The sequence below is a fragment of the Notothenia rossii genome (assembly GCF_949606895.1).
Source record: "Notothenia rossii genome assembly, chromosome: 8".
Classification (NCBI taxonomy): Eukaryota; Metazoa; Chordata; class Actinopteri; order Perciformes; family Nototheniidae; genus Notothenia; species Notothenia rossii.
In genome coordinates this window covers 16,558,087-16,570,920 of record NC_136906.1, presented here as the reverse complement: position 1 = coordinate 16,570,920, position 12,834 = coordinate 16,558,087, and the positions used below count along the sequence as shown (strand labels likewise).

The 12,834-nt window shown below is 42.2% G+C and overlaps 1 protein-coding gene across 1 annotated transcript in view; it reads left to right on the top strand.

The window, feature by feature from the left end:
* The window catches only part of coro7 (coronin 7), a 109,337-nt gene that overhangs the window by 42,607 nt on the left and 53,896 nt on the right, over positions 1–12,834 (top strand). The window lies entirely within an intron of this gene.

Sequence of the window (12,834 nt, the reverse complement as noted above, 5' to 3'; positions counted from 1 at the left end):
TGCACAAATGACTCAAAAAGGGCTTTCTTTGTAGATCCAGTCTGTCCCAGTTTTGGAGTTTGAGGCAGTGTCAGACTTCACCTTCCATCCTTTACAAAAACAGAAGCAGCTCACAGCTGCAGATATATATTTTCTTTAACATCTGGAAAAATGTATTTGTTCCCCTTTTATTAAAAATGCCTTGGCAATAACATCTGGGATCTTTGCCTATACCAAAAGCCTTCACACTACTCGTGGCCATTCCAAGTCCATTTCAGCACTTTTCTCCTTGCTTTGTGAGGTAGATGTCCAGTAACCGAGCACCTAATAGAGATGTAGAAGGCTGGTAGGAATCAATGCAATGGTATGCTATTTCTGGAGGCAGATATATGGAGATTTTCCAAACCAGAGTAGCTTCAGAGTGAATGCTTTCCAAGTCCTCTGGTATCTTTGTGCCTTTACTTTAATGTCTACTGCATTCGTTTGATTTAATTCCTCTACCTTTCCTCTCTGTCTTTCTGTTTTATGCGTTTCGTTTGTACTTCACAGACTCTTTCAACACATGCATGTATTTAATAAGACTCATGATTGTCCCTTTCACGAGAATCAGGCACCGTGGCGCGGCAGAGCTCCCGTTTTTAAATCATGCCTCGCTTCTGGACGCCAGCCACCTCTCTCTGCTGTGGTAGAAGGAGCAATTTGAGCGATGGAGAGAAGTGTGTTTCCCATTAGTAGATGGTTTCCTCTGCCCTGCACCCCGCCCTGCAGCTTGGCCCCCTCTGCTGCCTCTGGGACGGCTGCAGATTGGCAGCATGTCAGGGCTCACCTCATATTCTTACAAAGAATAATAACAGTACAAAGGGAGTGATAGAGCGAATGCGTTATTAATGCACACAGACAGGCCGAAGTTTCTCCTTTCCACATCATTCATAAATGTACGGAGATAAATAGGCACTGCAAAATTGCACATTCCAAGATGAAACCAAGATAAAAGTTGTGGTAGTTCTAGCAACATTTAAGTCCATTTCATCAATAGCTGCCACATTTGATGTTGTTTTGGCTCTGTAATCTCCCATAGTAGATGTTTTAATCAAGTATTGACTTCAAGTTTGTGTCTCTCCAATCACTTTTTACGCATTGGCTAAACTTCTGAGCAGGCTACATGTTTCTGCATTCATCTTGCAACATCTGTCAGAAGTGACCAAGGTAACATGCCACCTCCCTAATAACAGATGAAGTGACATGTTGATCTGGGCCTCATCTGTCCATAGCAGTTAGCTGTAGCTCATGTCTTACTCTACTTGGGCAAACTTTAACCTGCCTTTTCTATCTTTGAGATGCAGATTTGCATATTGTTGAAAACTCTCATCATGCCGACAGTTCTTTAATCCTTTATAATTATTTTTTGTTGTTATTTAAATTGTACTAAACCATTGATTTTGATACACAAATTGTGATCGTTAGCTGCATGATTACTTCTCTGTTCCTCATTATAACACAACAACTCCTAGCCTCCTATAAAGGCTAGGAGCGTCCTAAAGTTGAGACTCTCAAGACTGTCTTTATTCTAACCTTAATCTTACAATGCATGCATTAATGATGTGAAACGCACCTGCTCAAGAAACATTTGAGCAGCCAATTATCCCATAATGTTTGGTGACACAGCCAATACTGATGCCAAAGCTTATCTCATAATATCTCAGCCAATCGCTTCTCACATATGCTAATGGCCTGTGTAACATCAGCTCACCACTCAGCCACATCTGGCACAAAAGCAAATCCAGCCCAGCTTTCTTTCTTTTTCGAGTTTGAGTGAGCAGAACTTTCCTTTAGTTTAATAGTAAGAGCAGGCTAGGTGGATTGTCTGCTCGTTCTATTCTCTTTTATGATCATGTTTCCATGATAGAAACCAGCTATCCTTGGCCCGTAATTGGCAGACCTGCCGTCTGAAAAGGAAACTTGAAAAAAAAACAGAAGGAAAGTCTTCCTCAAAGAGACTCCCTGATTGGTCGGTGGCAGGTGGGCCACATGTGCTCCTGGCTGCTGTCACCTTCAATGCAGGCCCTATTTGTCTATCCAACTGTGGAAAGATGTCTGTGGCAGTGAGTCAGGGAAAATATGCCATGCTTCGTTTAATGAGAAAAGTGCTGAGGCATGCCATTGTTAGTGTGTGTGTACATGAGTATTTCTGTTAACCGGTAATATGACGGGATGCTTTGGTGCCTCACTGTGTTTACATTGCGTGGAGGCACCAGAGGTTGAGACAAACAGGTTGGTGAATATTGTGTGGAGAACTGGGAACAGCATCACTGCCTGTTGGATTTCTTTTGTCTCTTTTGAAATGTTATGACAACAAAAGCTGCTCTGCACCTGCATGGCCTCTCTGTTTTACCGTGACAGGTTGTGTGTGCGCCCCTGAAAGTGCACTTGGCCTAAGAAGATTAAAAAATGTCATCAAAATGTAATTGGTGGGAGAGTTGAGGAGGTGATGGTTGCCAGGAAATAATTTCCCCTTTGTGCTTTGCAAGGTAGAGTGGGAGAAGAGAAGAAAAGATGGAGGACCCTCAGGGGGAACCCCAGTTGGTCTTTAGTCTGTGTGCTGTTGAAGAAACCTCTGTGGGCCTTCCTCTTCTAACATTACTTATTTCAGCGAGGTCAATTAGTCAGTCAGCTATTGTGCAAGGCTTTGTTGGCTGGGGACTGAAGAGTTGAGGACAAGTGGGACGTAGAGTGTCGTAAGAGTTGGGAGTGTAAGCTCTCTATTGTGCCTTTGCTGCCTTTGATGTTTCATTCTCGCTACAAGAGATTAGGGAAAGCAGACTTCATCCTGATTGTAGATGTTGATGTTTTAAGTTCAAGGCATCCTTATTACACTTTAAGTCTCAATTTAGTAGCTGTTATATTGTGGTGTTGCTTCGATCATTGGTGCAGGCAAACATACCTACATGGATGATTGTGTACTGGTCGTTTGCTGTCTCCCATACATTCTGTGGATTTGCTCATCCACAGCGCCCATTGTCAAAGTCCCATTAAAGTGGTTCCAGTTCCTTTCCATTATCCATAGAAATGTATGTGGGGGACACAGGCCGATATTTGGCAACGCCATTAACTCCAACATAGGGGCACTCTGCCAGTGCACTTTGGATGTGTGTGTTGAGGTCATGTGGGGCACAGGTGTCTCTCACACAGCTGCCCAACCATGAGCTGGAGGGACTGCTTTCTTACCAGAAAGCTGGATAGGCCTGTGACGTGCACAGATACAAGCATGCATGCATTCTCGCAGTACATGCAACACTATCATACACACATACATGTCTGGACCAGTCTTATTTCTTCGCCTTTTCAGCACACCACCTAGACCATTGCCAAACAGGATTCATCTTCGCTCTGGGAGATTTGACAGGTGGAGTGACATAAAGGTAATCATCCGTGTCGTCTTTAAGACATGCATTCAGACGTATCATAGGTAATACTTTTAACAAGGCAGTACACTTTAAAACAAATAGTTTGAGTTACACTTTTTTTCAATTTTTCCGTCTCTCATAGATCGCTTAAATGTAGTTACGTCACTACAACCTTAGATAGTTTACATTGTCTTATCTCTGGAATTCTAACAGTGTCTTCTTTTCTTCCAAACCAGGAAGGAGGAAGTATTAAGCCACTGAAAAACATTCTCAAATTGATGTGCCTGCTCAGTTTTGAGCCTATGTTTACCGTATCATGCTGTTTTTCCTTTTCGCATGGTTTCTTTGTGAGCCAGCTGTGTGGACGGGGTCTTGTAGAGAGAGTGAAAGAGCAACTTCTTCACAAAGCACCTTAGACAAACATGTTTGACCAAAAGACCAGCCCAGAGAAAGAGAGAGGCCCAGTGGCAGGAAAATATTTAAGGGACCACTTGTTCCTTAGAGGCCAAAGGGACAAAGCTGGAGAGCTGCTGTGTCTTTCACTCTGACCTGCCTGGGTGGTGTTTTAGAGGAGCAAGCCTTTCATCAGCACTGGACTGAAAAAACACTGGCTTGATGAACAAGTGGCGATAGAAAAATAGTACACACGTGCGCTGGTGAGGTGGCCTGTATTATTCTTAACTTTTCTCCTCACATCCTGGCCATCAGGGTGCTTCCACGGTCCACTGCTGCTGTGAAGCTGTGGGTCTCGCTGCTGTGAAGCTGTGGGTCTCACAGCTGTGAGCCAGCAGGCCGCGTCTGTCTCTGCACGTTAGTCACAAGCTAACTACTGTGCAAACCAACACACATGCATAAACACATACAGCAAATTCAGTCGTTTGTGTCTTTTTAAAAACAACATTTTTTGTCTTATTTTGTTCTGTTCATTTATAGTTAGAGGGATAGATTGTGTCAATACCATATTTTCTGTGTTGCTCTCTAGTTTTTGAATACTTCATTTTTTTTCCCTCTTTTGCGTGCTTTCTTTGTCTTTCTCGTCAAATGGCAACATCCAGAGTTTGACTAGGGACAATATTCATGGTAAAAAAAAGGTCCTATCTGAGTGATTTTCTTTTATTAAGAAAACTGATCATCTTGCCTTTTAAATCTTTCACTCTTTTTACTTGTACCGCTCACCTACCCTGGTTACAAAGCCTTTCTTTCTTTAATCCATCCTTTCCACGGCCCTATATGCAATGCTATGCCCATTCCACCTTTGCTGTTATACCATTTTTTCTTCCCTTTCCCTCTGTGTTTTGACCGTAATGAAGATGGGGGATGTGAGACGTTGAAACTGGAGTGGAACACCACTTCCTGCCAACCACACGCTGCAGAAACCAAGATTGTTAAAAGACACAAGGTCTTTGAATAACACCCGAACACGCGAGCGGCACCCAACCTTTAATCCACAGTTGATGGAATAAGTCCCATAAAAATAGATGGAAAAGATGCTTAGTGAGGCAGAAAGAGAGAAAGCCAGGTACTGAACGAAAGAAAGATGAACAGAAGTGGAAAGAGGGAAAAAAGGTTGGCTGCTGGGACGGAGTTGGCACCAATTGCTCTGCTCCTGACCTTTAGTGGGTTTGCGTAAATTATATCCCTTTCGAGGGAAAAAATGTGGTGGTTGAACTGGAGACCCCCTTCCCCCGTGCCCCCCTTTCTCTTCATCTGTCTGCAGTCATTTGTATTCTTTTTCAGGAGAGCTCCATTCATCTTTCAGATCCCCTTCAGTCCACATGTCTCCCTCCTTATCTTCCAATATTTATTCCTGTGTTTAATGAAGTTGTTTCTCTCTATGGTCATACCATAATAACTCCAGTCCTATTTTGTCCATCCAGCACTATCCCGATGCTTTACTTTGATATCTTTATATCAGCGTCCCCCTACTCCTCTCTCTCCCCTCCCTCCCTCTCAACAGTTATTTTCTGCTGTGCATGGAGGACACATTTAGCTTGTGGTTGCTTGGGTAGTGATGGCTACATTAGTGGGGGGGTCTGGTGAATCGCTACCTTCTCTGGGCTCCTTGCTGGCTGATGCAAATTTTCCACTAAAGGGTGAATCCATCGTCTCGGGGTGCTCAGCCGCTTTGCCCACAGCCCGGGCTGGCAGGCACGCAGCGTTTATGTTTGTCTTGTGTGGCGGCTAGTGTCTCTCGGTGCAGTTGTGACCATAGCAGCACCCAGCCTGGTACACAATCCTCTCTCTCTCTCTCAAAGAAAAGCCCTCTCCAACCTGGGCTAGGCCTGGACAGTTGTAGGCTGTAAGTGGCCCTGGCATCTGTCATTGCGACTGGAGTGGGCAGAGGTCGGCTGTGGCTGCCAGTCCACATTCTGAGGCAGTGAAAAGCTCAGGCCATCCTTTAAGTAGCGTACTGGCGGTTTAGCATGTTTTGGCTCATGAAATACAAATTGTGTGTACTTTCAAAATTACTGCCTATCATTTTCCGAAGCTTACCATTGACATGTTTCAGTCCAGCATGAAAACAAACTGGCATGGACTTGATTCCAGATAGCTAATCCTTGGCAGGGATAATTTTTAAGTGAACTTACTTTTTATGTAAAATGTGTTTTGTTGATGCTTTGCAATGTAGCTGCAAACGCTAACATTTCTGACATCTCTTTCTCTTAGATTTGGGACTTAAATGTAATGTCAAAAAGCACTGCATTATTGAGTTGTCTGGAAGAAGAACAACACAAAATCTGCATCTAGACAACTTTAATGAAAGAAAAACCTAAAATAATGACACTATAATTTTGATTACCTATTTTCATTGTTGCCTTCTCATCTTGTTGTCAAAATAATTAAGTTTCAAATGTGCTGCTTTTGAATTGTTGGCAATTTTCTATATTCTTATTTTGTAAATAGTTTGAGCTTACCGTTTTATGTGGCCTCGATCATCGCCAGGATCTACCTTTTTGATAAATACTGTCCATTTCAAACAATTTGGAGAGTAAATGTAGAGTTTGACAAGCTAACTTGTCAGATGTACTTATAAAGAGGCTTTTAACACTGTTGACGTCAGATGCGTGTCTGTGTCCCTGTTTAGCCCCAACTGCTCAGGATATGTAAACCAGCATCCTAATTACCAGACAACAGTCTGTAAAATCTTATCCTGGTCTGCTACTCATTCACCAGCTCACTACTAATCAGCACCTAGACACTTGTGGCTGTCCAGAACCTCCCTACGGACAGGATTAGCAGATCAACATTTTGCGTGTTTGAGTGTAATGACTCACTCGGAATAACACCCCCCTCCCTCTGAGTATTATTAGCTGGTAGAAACAAACAGGTGTTTGTTGTCCGGAAGTTGATTGTCCATTCGTGCAGAGTTGGAGTTCACATGCTGGGGTCAGAGGTCAGGTGGCCTCAGCCCTGTGGCAGCAGGATGTTTGAGACGGCCATTATTATCTGCCAGTGAACACTTAAGTTTGGGCTTGATGTGTGTTTGGGGGCAATGGAATTAGTGTGACTGATGTGGATTGCTGAAGTCAACCTTTGTGCCAGAGCACATTAGGACTCTGTTCAAACCTGTGCACACGCACAGTTTGACACCATCTTTTAACATGCCTATTAACTGGTTATTCCTCTACATCCTTTCAATATTTTCTCTGATATTATTCCATCTTGTATCAATGAAAACGATGCATGAAGGTCTTACAAACCTACTTGTACATCTAATCTACTCAGACAAGTGTGGGGCGGGGGGGCTGTCCCATCCTAAGTCTTAGAGATGTAGGTAAATTATGCTGTCTACTGCAGAGACACCATGAGCACCTACTGTGATGAAAAGGATTACAGGCACATAATCCGTGCCTGTCGCCACTCTACACACACCACACACACACACACACACACACACACACACACACACACACACACACACACACACACACACACACACACACACACACACACACACACACACACACACACACACACACACACACACACACACACACACACACACGGTGCTACAGTAGAGTAGAAATCAGTTAAAACAGTTCATATAATACTACAGTATTCCTCATCTAAGTGCAAACAGTTTCAAACTTCATGAGGTGGTGTACAGTAACTTCATTTTTCAAAATGTGATTTATGCCTACTTGCATTGGTGTTGCTCGAGGTAATAATATGAGTGGAATGTTTCTTTTCACTTGTCCGTACCCGTAATATGCCCACCCACGTTACAGCATAGCTCGGCTAAGTTTGAGATTACACAGGAGCTCCAGCCACAAACAGCGTGGATCTGCAGATGTGTATACACAGCACAGCCGTGATGCAAGTAGAGCTTGAAAGTTAGCGCAGGATGTGTACACAGCAGTATTTGATGAATGTCTTCTGGTGTCTTAGAGGGAAAGTATCAGAGGCCTGATCGTTGGCCTCGAGGCCTGACCACGCTTTTTCCCCATCAGAGTGCTACTCTTAAATTTTGGACGTTGCACTTCAGCTCTTTGACAATTGAATGTTACTGTAAGTCTGGAAAAATGACTGATGGAGAAATAATATGGACAACAAAGGGTTTTAGAAGAAAAATTTAGATGAGGGTTTCCAAGTCATACCCGCCGCCACTATGTTCAGGTCTATAAGAACATGAGATATTGTATTCTGTCTTTAATATAGTTGCTTCTTAAATTAGCTTATGTTTACATGAAATGTTGCAAGTTTGAATTCAAGATCAGTTTCAGGACATTCTGTGGTTGCCTTACATAACTTTAATTATAACAATTACATCATGATTTAAAAGCTGTAATTGCAACTATAGTCCGCCCACATATTTAGCAACAGCAACAAGGAGCAGCTGCAGTTAGATTAATACACAGTAAATAATGCCTTCATATCACGCAAGACTCAACATCTGCTTAACTAAACATTGCATTGCACTGCACTTTTTACAGCATACAACAAACAAACATAGATCCCTCTGTTTAACCTTATAAGTGTAAGTCTGTGTGTTTATACTGAATGTTTCTTTTGCTGGATCAGCAGAAGGTTTGCTGATCTGCTGAGATAATATAAAGTGCTGAGAAACATTGCTTGAATAAGTACTGGGGACTCTGCCAAACCGGCTGTGACGATGATCCTGTCTTACTGACCCCACCTTAATATGGATGCACATGCGGTCCTTGCTGTGACCAATGAAAATTGCGATGACTTTTTAGATCACAAACCCAATGTTCATTTGAATGCTGTGTCCAGTCACATCTGTCAAAGGTGAACGAGATGCTTTGAAGTTATATTTGGCATTTTCAATCAAGTTGCATGCAGTACAGCTGTTTTTATATCTCTGTGAATTTGATTAAAGATAAATAGAAATGACCAAAACAAACTGTGACTTTAGGCAACCCAGAAATGATGACAGCTTCTGTCACACTTGCCTCTTATTTATTTTGTCTAGGAACAAGTTAAGTAGGATGTGTTGAGGTTTTGGACCCCCGACAAACAAGAAAGTGTTTGCCAAGCCTTGCCAGACGTGTGGCAACTGTTAGTGTTTTTTAAAACCTGTGGAATTCACCACTGAGTTTTAAAAACTGGGCCCCTTGCTTGCCTCTGGTGTTTCTAACTACTGGCTCCATGAACAACTGCTCAGACCTTCATCACTTCTCATCACAGCTGTTTTCTTACAGAGGCCATGAGAGGTAAGCAAAGGGTCTCTGGGCCGGCTGACATCCTGACCTCTTAGCTCTCATCCCAAAGAGACCTGGGAATTGTTGCCCGGAATTCAATTTACAAATGTAGCTCTTACTGCCAATGATTTGTTATAGCTATTCTAAAATCAGAAAAAGGACAGAAACATATCCTCATGCCAGTACAATTGAAGAGAGCTACAAGAAGATACTCTTACATGTGCTTAGTTGACAATAACTGGTTTTGATTAGTTTAAACGATAGCTATATGCTTGAGCTACTTGCTTGATCTGCCAGGCTTGGGGAGCTTATTTGGATTTCACAAACTCTTGTTTGATTATGGAACCGTTTTAAACAAATACATGCTATAGTATTTTATCACCTCCTGCACCCTTTTCACCCTCAACGACCTCCTCTCTGTCCACTACCGCCTCCTCTCATCTTGGTTAATACAGTATTACTCATGTGCTTATGTTTTTCTGAATAAATACAGTTCCCCACCCACTGCCCCTCCATTCCTTTGAAATGAGAAGCACACTTGCTGGTTGCTAGCCAGCGGTGACAGGCTGTCCTGTTTAGGTGCTCTATAATTCCATTGCTACCTACTGCACACACACACACACACACACACACACACACACACACACACACACACACACACACACACACACACACACACACACACACACACACACACACACACACACACACACACACACACACACACACACACACACACACACACACACACCTCTCTGGTGACATACCTCTCGTCAGTACATTTCCAAAGACGGATATGCTTTTCTGCATGTGGCCCTGCTTGGTCTCAGCCGGTCTCAGCCGGTCTCAGCGTCCCTCCCCCCCCTTACATTTCATCATCACTCCACCTTTTTAATTGGGTGTAATTGTTTCCATCCTATCCTTCTTATCTTACAGCATTTCTTAGATCATCCCTCTCTATTTTCGGTTTCCTCCTTTAAGTTTATATTTTGCTTTGTGTATTTCAACAGAGCGTGCTTCGGGGAGCTTGAATTTTTTTCTCTGTCTATAAACCTAAAACCCGCCTCAGATTTGTTTTTGCTCTATAATACTTTACTTTGGCTCCTTCCTCTACATCTCAATTACCTTTAACACAAATTACTTGTACTTAAGACTTTAAAATACATTAGGCACTACAAAAAAAGTAATAAATGAGGTTCTTTAAAAACTTGACACGGTAACTGAGGTATCAGTAAGTAATAATACACAAACAAAAGTTGTTGTTTTTAAAAAGAGAAGCTAACATTGCCATGCCCTGTCCTCCGTCTGCTTCTGACTTAAAGTTTATTAAGATGACCTTTCCATATACTGTATGTGAGGGTAACTTCTTATTAAGATTAGCTGCAATGGGAGACAGAACCATTATCAGCAACTTTTTTGAATCGAATATTTATAACAGCATTTCTTTATGAACAGTAATAATAGAAATAAAAAGACAAACTTTCCCTTGTTCCAGCTTACTAAAGGTCAGGATTTGGTACTTTTTTCTTTGTCAAAGGTGAATACGCAAATGTATTGACAGGTTTATTCTAGTTATTGGTATAGTTGAACATTCAAAACCACGGACAAGGGATGAACAGACAGAAGAGCCTATGTGATAATGTGGTCGGGTTTCTCTGCAGATGGTCAGTGTTAAACTCTTAACTGGTATCATTGAAGCCTTGGATGCTGCAGCAGAAAAGCAACCAAATAGGTATAAGATGAGCCCCCTCAGCAATATACGTGGTCCCAGAAAGTTGCCTACTATATTTTGCTTACTGTAGGCCATTGGTCTTGACCAGCATAGACCCATATTTACACAACTGTATAAGCCTGATCACCCCCTATTATACTTTATTTACTTGCCATCTTACATTGTCTATTTTCTAGTCTGAAATGATAATGACGGTCAGCATGTTGGGAGAGTAAATGACGGAAACATACACAAATGGAAAGCCTAGAATGGGAGAGAATTGGGGAAATTACAAATTTGTTTTTATATCTAATACTCTACCACAGCTCGTGAAATGAACTGCATGTGTGTCTGCTAATCTATGTTGCCAGGAACTGACCAAAGTCAAATTCTTCCCTTTTTCTCCCTTTTACTTTTTTCTTTCACTTCTCATCTTTCCTCTGTGGTTTTTGTCAGAGCAGCATTGGGCCCATCTGCTGGCTCAGACAGGCAGCTGTATGACATGAGAGGAACCGGTGGCACACCACCCTTCATCTGTTATTATTATTATTATTTCAGAAAGATGAAGAAGGAGGGAAGGTGGGATGTGGGGCCAGGGAGTTGGAGAGAGTACTTTAGGGAAACAAGCCCAGGGGCCAAAAACTGGGGCCAGAGAACCAGATTCCAAAAACAAAGTGGTGGTGTGTTCTCTCTACTCAGCTCTTCTTTTTCCTTCTCTACTCTCTTATTCAATGTTGGTTTAAATCCCTTTTATAAAATCCCTGGCGCCTGTTGGTAAGTACGATGCAAAATCACAGAACTGACTGCAGATAAAGAATAACGGCATGATGTATAACATATTGTTTTTGTTGGGAACATTTTTAAAACAGTGTCAAAGATTCAATGAAGCCGTTTTCTTCTGTTTGCATCAACCCAGTTTTATTGTTTCATGGAAGAGGTCATTTATTTGCCTTCTCTTTGGGTTGAGTTAAATGCTTTATCTTGTGATTTTTATAAAGTTCATTTTATGCCCGCAACTGCTGACTCTCGGCTGAGGTTTGAGAGAGGGTTTCAGGTTACAGGGAGGTCAGTTGTGCTGTGGGGGCAGTAGGACTATTTGGAAGAAGGAAAGCAGAGAGACAGAAAAAGTCATCTTAATAAAAGATTTCGAAGTGCAAAGCAAAAACAACGGTATTTGCAGTCACATGATTCTGCGCTTTAACACCTTGTCCTTGGCTGACTTCTAGCACCCCTGAATTTGGAAACAAATTAGATACAAAAAATAGAGCTAAGAAAATGGAGGGGAGTGAAAAAATATTGACTCAGAAGTAATTCTGTGAGGAATTTCTTTGGGTTGAAGACTGTAAAAAAGGTCCCTTGAAACCACAATAGCGGCCATTGAGCAGCGCAGGCTGAGTGTGAGTGTCAATGTTGGACCCCATCCAGGAACCAGGTTGCTTTTAAAGCCAGGGGAAGAAAAGGGTGACTGTTTTATTGAAGGTAGGGAGAGAAACAGACACACACATACTCTCTGTTCTCCCTTTCCTTTCTTATTCACATACATGAACACTTGCAGCTGCCTGTCCAGATCAACCTATCATATCTGTCCTTTTGACTAGATGTCCCCTTGTACACACATATATGCTCGCATTAAGCTCCATCTATTGTACTCGCTGTCTTAAAAAAAAAAATGATTTGGTAGGTGACAGGCTTAAACAAGCTTATCTCTTAATATATTACTTAAGATGTCAACATATAGCGGGTCCATTGTGTCTTCTGTTATCTGACTAGGAAGTTTGCTCTCTCTAAACGCTTTTATAGGCCTCCATGACAGAAGTGGTGCTGTTTTATGTGTTTGTGTTGGTAGCATGGGAGCTTGCACAACAGCTCTAAGCTGTGAGCCAGTATGTGTTGCTGTTTGTTTGTAGGTGTGGGCGTGTGTGTGCATGCTGAACCCCTACCAACATCCTAGCTATAAAACACATGGGTGGTCAGCATGTTTATTGTGTGGGTTTGCAAACAATGCTCGCTCATTAGGCTGAGACCAGTGAGTCATTCACAATGGTTAAATCCACTTACAACCCTAACCTGTGTGTTT